Source organism: Lonchura striata, chromosome 6 (assembly GCF_046129695.1).
Source record: "Lonchura striata isolate bLonStr1 chromosome 6, bLonStr1.mat, whole genome shotgun sequence".
Lineage (NCBI taxonomy): Eukaryota > Metazoa > Chordata > Aves > Passeriformes > Estrildidae > Lonchura > Lonchura striata.
In genome coordinates, this window is record NC_134608.1 from 18,581,417 (window position 1) to 18,590,144 (window position 8,728).

The following is an 8,728-nucleotide window of genomic DNA, read 5'->3' on the forward strand; positions in this document are numbered from 1 at the left end:
TGCAAGATGGAATGAAGCTAGTAAGAATTTGTTTTACAACTTCTAGTAAAACCAGAACCCAAATGACAATGGAATGTTGTGTAAGTTCATTGATCTGAGTGAAAGGAACAGAATTTCCTTTGAGGTGAAGGATCTGCTTAAATGGAAAGGAAATAATGATCTCAAATCTCCTCCTTCCAACAAATGAAAAAGAAAACATGAAAATAAAAAGTCAACTGTTAATATCTGGCATAATACAAAGTCCCATCTGGTTTTGAACATACATGTTTCTCAGCAACTTTTGGACAGTGAAATATAGCAGTAACACTCTGACTCACAAAATCAGCATGAAAGCTGGACATAGTCAAACATTGATCTATTCTGATTTGAGTAGTCTTGGAAATAGCAGAGATCTGTTTGGCTGATTAAATACTTAAAAAATGTTTCCCTCTAAGTATGGATATTTACTTACCCTATTTTTCTGTGAGATATTGGTTACTTTGTTGAAAGATAATTTTCTTAGGAAAAGTTTATAATTTCCATCCAGATTGCACTTCTAATATTTTTTTCAAGGTCCAGAGTGTATTTTAGACCTATCAAGACTATGAAGTGTGCGTGGCTGGAATACACACAACAAAAAACAAAACAAAACAAAAAAAACCCCGAAAACAAACAAAAGAAAACCAACAAAAAACTCCCTCTAAAAGTACTCTATCATTCTGGTAGCCTTTCAAATTAGAATGTACTATACAAATGAAAAAAAAAAAAAAGGGAGCATAATCAATAAAGACTAATTTTACATCTGATGCCAGCCTTCATCTATAAATAAATTAGAAAGAAAATTAACTGAAAAGCCAGCCAGATCATGAAAAGGGTGAACATCACCACTAAAAAAAGTAAATGTAAGAACTCAGTGTCTTTTCCAAAAGTTTTCTGTAGCTGAAGTGAAAATGGCATGCTCCTGATTCTAAAGGAGCTCAACTCTCCTATTGCCTAAATTTCATTAAAAGAAATTTAACTGTTTTTCCATTACTGTAAAATTTTGGAAGAGGAGGTTATAGGAAGAATAAGCTGGTTGAAGATATTAACCATTAACCATTAATTGCCATTCATTCCTTTGTGAGAAACTTTCTCTCACACTGTTGCTTATGGGGAGATATGTGTGTGCAACACTGCATAAAGCCAAATCTGAAATTTGTACTTAGTTTAGTAACAAGGCTTGAATTATGCATCTGTTTCTACTTTACCGAAAAGTTTCCAAGTTGCTGACTGCTCCAAGAAGAGGTCTCTGAGCTGACCTAGAGCTGTGACAGTGGCTGTTACATTAACCTGTCCCTTCTCATTACTCTACTGCTATTTCTACCATGGGATTTTATTTCATTGCTGGATACTACAGATGTAAGTCAAACCTGCACTCAACTCATTCTGAGAGTGTCAGTAAATATGCATGAAATTCAGTATCTATGATGATGTATTTACAGAATATTTGTAATCTGTAACCCTTTTCCTGTTAAATGTAATTCAGAGCATCTTTCCGAGTATACCCTAATTCTTTCTTATGCTACTGTAAGAAAAATAAGGCTGTACTAAAATCAATAATATAATGTTACTGACTCATTCTATCCTATGCCATTTCATGGCATTCCAAAGTGACATTGAAATACCACTAATGGAACAGTGAATCTATTTTTCAATTATACTAATAGTAACAGCTACTGCTTGGAACAATTTGTGAGAGAATTTGGAAAGCACTACTGCAATTATTAAGCACAGCCACATTCTTTCCAAGAACCAGTGATGGTATTAATTTAGTTTGATTCACCTAAAAATAATATTTTCTAGATAAACCATTTTCAAATGTAATGGTCCAAGCTCAGCATTTATGGAAGTAACATAGAAGTGCAGTACTGTCTGATGGAGCTGGTCTTGAAAGACCTGCATAGAGAAGTAGCTCCATAAATAGTTCTTTAAAAAACGGCATGCCCACATGTTAAACTGATTATAATTTTGAAATGTGCATGGGAAGAATGCATTCCAGTTATCATCTTGACTCCATTTTGGAATAATGTTTTCTCCTTCTGGACTAATTTCTCCTTCTAGAAGCATCTGTGGTTCAATAAACACACATGTGTCCTAGTTGAAAGGTCAGTGAAAACACAAGAAATGAGCAGAGTTGAATGCTTTCTGCAGTGGGGGTCAAATTCTAGTTCTGTCTTTGCTGTTTCTCTGTGGCCATATCAAATCACTTTTCTTGAGCATTGTCTGGCATATTTTTATCTGCAAAAGAGATTAATGACCCTGCCATTTTATTGTAAAAAAAAAAAAAATCAATGTTTTTTCATAAAAATAAGTATTGGCAAGTTGAATATAATTATTAAAAGTACAAGGAAATACCCTGTAGTCTCTGGTGCCCTATTAGAAAATGGATGAAGTTGTCTAAGGACACTTTTCTATCAAGAACTGACATTCACTGTGCATTAAAATTGTCTGAGGTTTTTTAGGCATTCTGCTCTTTTCAATATGAGAAATAAGTTCCACAGAAAACCCTAAACTTATAAATAGATGATTCTAACATGTCAATTTTACTGGTAATTTGTAGCTTTACTATAGCTATGTTTCCTTGGATGTCATCATCTGTAATCTGTTTATATTGCTCTGGCAAGGGACAATTTTGTGATTAATTATGTATTCAAGATGCACATGCAGTAGGAATATAGTGTAAGATGTTACTAAAGTTAATGAGAATTATAGAAGTGTTCATCAAAGAATTTCAAAATGAGCAAATTTGAATCCTAATATGATTTGAATCATGTTGGTTTAATTTAATTAATGAAATTTGAATCATATTGGTGGGCAAACTTCTGTGCTCTCTTGCTAAGTTTCAGCTTGATCAGTTCAGTTCTACAGTCCTTTTATCCATTACTGAATTTGTTACCTTGCTTAGTGTATCCTTATGATTCCTGCTCTAAAAATAAAAAAAAAACCCTAAACAAACAAAACACCTACCCATAAAACCACAACAAGCAAACAAACCACCAAGAAGAAATAAGAACATTCCCCCAAAGGTCTTTAAAGTTATTTTGTATAAGAAGTCCAGGTTCAAAAAGAAGCTGACTTTTTAAATGTTTTTAAATTAGAGTTCCATGCAAAATAAGATTATTGGTCTACAATGCCATATAAACATAATGCTAGTAAACATTTCCAGAAATACTTAGGGATCATTCACAGCTTTTTTACACTTCACTAGCTTGATTTTACAGTGGATCATATTCACTACAATATGCATGCATTGTTGACAAATAATCAATCAGGTATATCTATAACAGCAATTCAGTATTTGCATTGTCCTATGCATGCATGGTAATTATTTTTAGGATAGTAATGTCTTCAAGTGTGTTTTCTTCTCCTAAGAAAGCAATATTGTACTTGTCTGTTTTCATGCAGATTAAAGAGAAACACATTACTTTTATTGATACTAGAAGAAATCAGAATTTTTATTTTTTAGTATTCAAATCAGACAATAGTCAAGTAGAATTTGACTTCTCACTACAGGATCTTGGTACCAGGTTGAAAGATTTGTGTTTCACCCACTTCTATCAGAGTTCAAATTGTTCATTAATATAAGGCCATGTTGCAAACTACTTCTGAGAGTGGTGTAGTGACTTTGTGAAAAGGGTCAATGTAAGCAATACAACTGTTTTAAGTAGATGTCATTCCTTTCAATGTGTTAATGTAGGCAAATTCAGTCCTTATTTAAAATCCTGTCTAGGTCTGTTTTTAGCATGCTCTACTGCCAAGCCAATCAAACACATAAAAGACTTGGCAAAATAGGCTTAACAACCCATTTAATAAAATGAATTATTTCCTCTGTCCCTGAAGAAATTAGCATTTATTCCTTTATAAAATCTGCCTTCATAGTGATTATGTCATGTGTCATGTTCATGGGATAATGAATTCTACAAAAATTATTTCACATTCCTTCACGCTTATTTGAGATTGGTCAGTGATTATGAACTACTCCATACGTAAGCAATGAATAACCAGCATTCATTGAGTGTTGATAACTGTGGTAGTCATAGCCAAATCAATTATGTGTGCTCAACCTTTGGTATACCCAAGAAATCCAAGGCACTGAACTTACCCAATGTCCTAAAAGAAGTTGGTCCCTAGATATGCAGGTCAGCTATGCAAGACCCTATACAACTCTTCATCCACAGTTACCATTTTTCCTACTAGCTGCTGAGCATTTTTAAGACAGAAAGTTGTCCTGGCTATAGAGGCACAGCCACATGCTATCAGAAATTTATGTAGGTTTATGGGAACAGCTATATATGTTCAGTCTGCACTGACAAATAACTTCTCTCTTTGCTTCCTCCATGATAATGTCTAAACAGAGGATGATGAACTTTAGAGATTTCTCCAAGTCTGCATAAATGTCATATCAAGTTTGATCTCCTCTACCATACAGAGGCCTTCAGACCAACTCTAAGAAGCCAGGAAGCCTAAATAGACCCTGTGAGCCTACTACAATGCTTGAGGTCACACAGCAAAGATATAATATTCCATTCTCTCCTCTGAAGAAGACACTTTAGAAGTGTGAAGATAGCACTAGAAAAAGACAATTTATAGTATCTAAGCTATCTGGCAACCCTAGCTGGCACAAAGTTTTCCAGAGACAACTTTGAAAATTAAGAACCTTTCTGGCTCTTCTATCTAATGACATGATGCTTAAAAAGCAATAACTGAGTAAATATATGCTGACTCCGTTGTACATGTCCTGTCATGCAGTGTCATATGTGCTTGCATTTGTGCATATTTCCTGTGTGGTCTAAAGATAAAGTAAGCTTTTTTGTCAATATCAATGTTATTTAATTTAAGTCTTTCCATTATACCCTACTTTATAAACGAGAAACTCAAGACAATTTCTTGTATCATTTTGCTTGCTCTACTTTTATAGATATAATTATTTGTGTCTGGAGCTAAAAATTATTCTACTTCTCCACATCAAGTATAAAGAAAATATATTTTATAAACTCATATTTTTGAAGTTACTTTAACAATTGCAATGAATTAAAAATTACGCAATTCAAAAACAGTGCCTATTTGAGTAAGAAAAAATAAAGGGAAAAAATGAACGGGCTTTGGCTGAAAGGTATAGGAACTAAGATGCAATTATCAACTGACATTTTAATGTTTTTTTACAGCTAGATATAAACACATAGAGACATATTTTACAAAAGAGATTACAAGAATCTGCTTAGTTAAAGACTAAATATATATAATAATGTAAAGAAATTAATAATGTATGTACTACTGAAATAGTACTTTATTCTTGTTTTCAAGGATTTAATGCAAGTAAGTAGCGTAGCAAAGCAACAATGACATCTATACTATATTCACTATATTAACTTGTAAAGAAAAATGAATGGATTTCTTGGGAGGGAGGGACAGAGAGAGGAAGGGAGGGAGGGAGGGAGGGAGGGAGGGAGGGAGGGAGGAAGGAAGGAAGGAAGGAAGGAAGGAAGGAAGGAAGGAAGGAAGGAAGGAAGGAAGGAAGGAAGGAAGAAACACTAGTTAAATTATAGCTGGGTTTTGACCCTTCTAGTTTTTTCCTTGTGTAACCACAGTATTCTCATAGTCTTCCTGAATTGCCTACCCCTTCTTTCAAGGTTGATAAATTTATTTTTTGTTTTCTAGACTGCCAGTTTCCCAACACACCATCCATTTTGCTACATGGGGACAGCCTGCTTCCACATTTTCAAGATTTTGTTCTTGAAGTGTCCAGCTTTCCTGGACTCCCTTGCCTCCTTTCAGTATACCCTCACAAGGAACTCTGCCAACCAGACCTCTAAACAGGCTAAAGTCTGCCTTCCACACTAGTACTATCTTGCATTAGTATTGACTACCATCTCTACTATTGCAGTGGCCCTTCCTATTCTTTTGCTAAACATTTATCAGTTTTTGTGAGACAAGTTTTGCAAATCAACACACAGGGCACTGACAATTCCTGGAAGCACAAGCAAAAGGTAGGGGTATATTGTAAATGATGGCACCAAAATCTATTCAGATTTCCTACAGCAAATTGATAAGGGCCATCTTTACAAAAAATCAGTTATTATAAATTACATTTTTCTTTTCATTTCCACACTCTCTACAGAACAAGAGAGCAGGATTGATCCTCTGCCAAAAGGTAATTAGTTATATTATGTACAGTGGAAAGAAATAAAAAACAAAACCCCATTATAAATCCTCCCCAGATAATTTATTCTCCAGATGAAGTTTAAGCCTGCACTTAAAGCACGAAGAAGCTGACACAAACTTTCAATAAATTGCCTTTTATGAGGGAAGGTAACAGCTTCTGTGTCATTCAGGTGTATTGGTCTCTTAAACCAGTGTTTCTCTCACACATTAATTACACAAAATTGATCCTCTGGCCCATGTATAAGGAATGTCTTCATCTGCAGTTAATTCTGTTTCCAAATATTTTTTTATCACCCTTGGAAAATCTATATCTGAGTTGCATTGGATGGTCAGGTAGGAAAAGTGCTCAACATCAGTAGTAGTCTCCCCTTCTCACCCTCAGTTCTTCCCTTGCTTTGTAGAAGAAGTTGTAGCCCCATATAAAAACTACAGGCCACCTGAGCTGAAGATGCTAGCAGCAAAAAGGCTCTTTGAGGATCAGTAACCATGACCTATTTTGAGTAACAAGGAAAGAATTACAGTGTATGAGTATGTAAATGTGAAATAGGCGCTCAAGGGTTACAAAAAGTTGAATCATTTCAGAAAAGCTTTTAAAATTCAGGTTTGTGCTCCTCAGATCAACAGTTCTAAAGATCAAAGTAATTTTCTGAATTGCTGTCACCAGAGGACCCTCCTACTTCTGATGAAATGTCCCCATCCAAAACTGAATGGGTTGTTTTATCAAGGACAAGCATGAGATTAAAACATATAATGTATGACTGAGACCTCTTTACACAGATTACCAAACTGTTCCATTTTCTGATAAGTCTGACATGTGTTGTCTATCTGAAAATGACTGAGAAATAATCTTGAAGGCTTAAACTTAAGGACTTACTCTTGATGAGTGGTGGAGAATAATGAATTTACTAAGTGATGACTTGCCAAAGGCCACAAGAAAAATATGGGATGAAATAAATGGTGCTATTTGTAGTGTGACATGTAGATACAATATTTCTTAGATTTACAATGTTCCGATATCTAAATCATATATGATCTTTATATATGTATTTATTTGGAGGGAAGAATGTAGGAATTCTTAAGTGAGCAGCTTCAGTACTTCAAGCAGCTGCATTTCTCCCACAGGTAATATCACTTCTTGTCAGTAAGAGGGAGTTTGCAGAGACCTGGGGCAAACCTTTACAGACACCGTCTGAGATCTGAGGATGGGAACTTTCTTTAATAATATGACAAGGATAAGAATCACCAGAAATAGTCACAGACACTTTTCTTTGTAGTTAGAAGGAAGGTGTTGGACAAGACCCATCAGCACAGAATGAAAATCTTATGACTGCTTTTGTTTTCTTTTTTTTTTTTTTTTTTTTTTAAACAGTTTGCTAGACAAATTCTCAGTGATTGACCAAGTGGAAACGTGGGATGCCTGTTCAGTTTAAAATCCATTCTACTCTATTAATCTATAGAAGATAGAAGACTAAAGCTACCTGGTGTTTAATTAATTTAACTTTCTTTTTAGAGAGTAAGCCTGAAAAAACAAAGTTCTGAATAATTAGAGAGGCATACCAAAATAGAAACAAAATGGAGGGAGTAAAACTAATTAAATATTGCTCCTCTTCAGTGGGTTCTTGGGACACACATAATATCAAAATGACAGTTATTGTTATCTTCCAGTTTCTTCTTCTCAAGCATGCAGAAGTAGGAAATGAGTAGAACACAAACCTGCAACTGTAATTCTCAAGTAGTTGTCCTCATTTTAACATATTCAGGAGAATAACTTTAATGATGTCCCACCTATCATAGGTATAATAAGAAAGACAATGCAAAAGAATATGGTTTAACACTGAGTTGCAGATAATTTGTTTCTTGTCCTAACATTTTTGTCTTGCTATATAAATATGACTTGAGAACAGCTGAGTGATCACAAAACAAACATGTTGTATCAAGCTCTAAATGGAGTCACAAAATATATTTTCTATCTATAAGCAAGCATGAAGGAGGGGCACAGATTTCTTGAGAGGTGTGTCTGGGGGAGAATCCTTCACTGTTGTTAAAATCTGCAGTCTGAGCAGAGCCTGTGGTGATCACTTAATGGGGAGAATCTGTGTTTATGTTAAAGGGGGGGAAATGTTTACATAAACATTCACATTTAGAATTTATTGTGAAATATCTGCAACTTACACATCACAAATTCTGTGACAGCTAAGAACAACAGAAGCACATTAACAAGATTGTACAAGCTGAGTGGATAATAGGAATGCTGTTTAGAATCCCAAGGGAGATAGTGTAGCTGTACCACTGTGATAAATCAGGGATTTATGAGAGAAAACCCTTCCCTCCTTTAAAAAAACATTACTTTGATATGCTTAGCATGGTCCTCTGCTGTTCAGTTACAGAATGTATGTTCGTAGCCTTGCCAGTATGAGCTCTGACCTTTCAAAGAGGCTGGCAGAGCTGAAAGATCCAGTTTTGCTGAAGGAGTCAATAACACAGCAAAAAGGAAAGCAGGTTTTTTTGATGGGCTTTTTTGTTTGTTTTTTTCCTGAAAGGTAGCAAA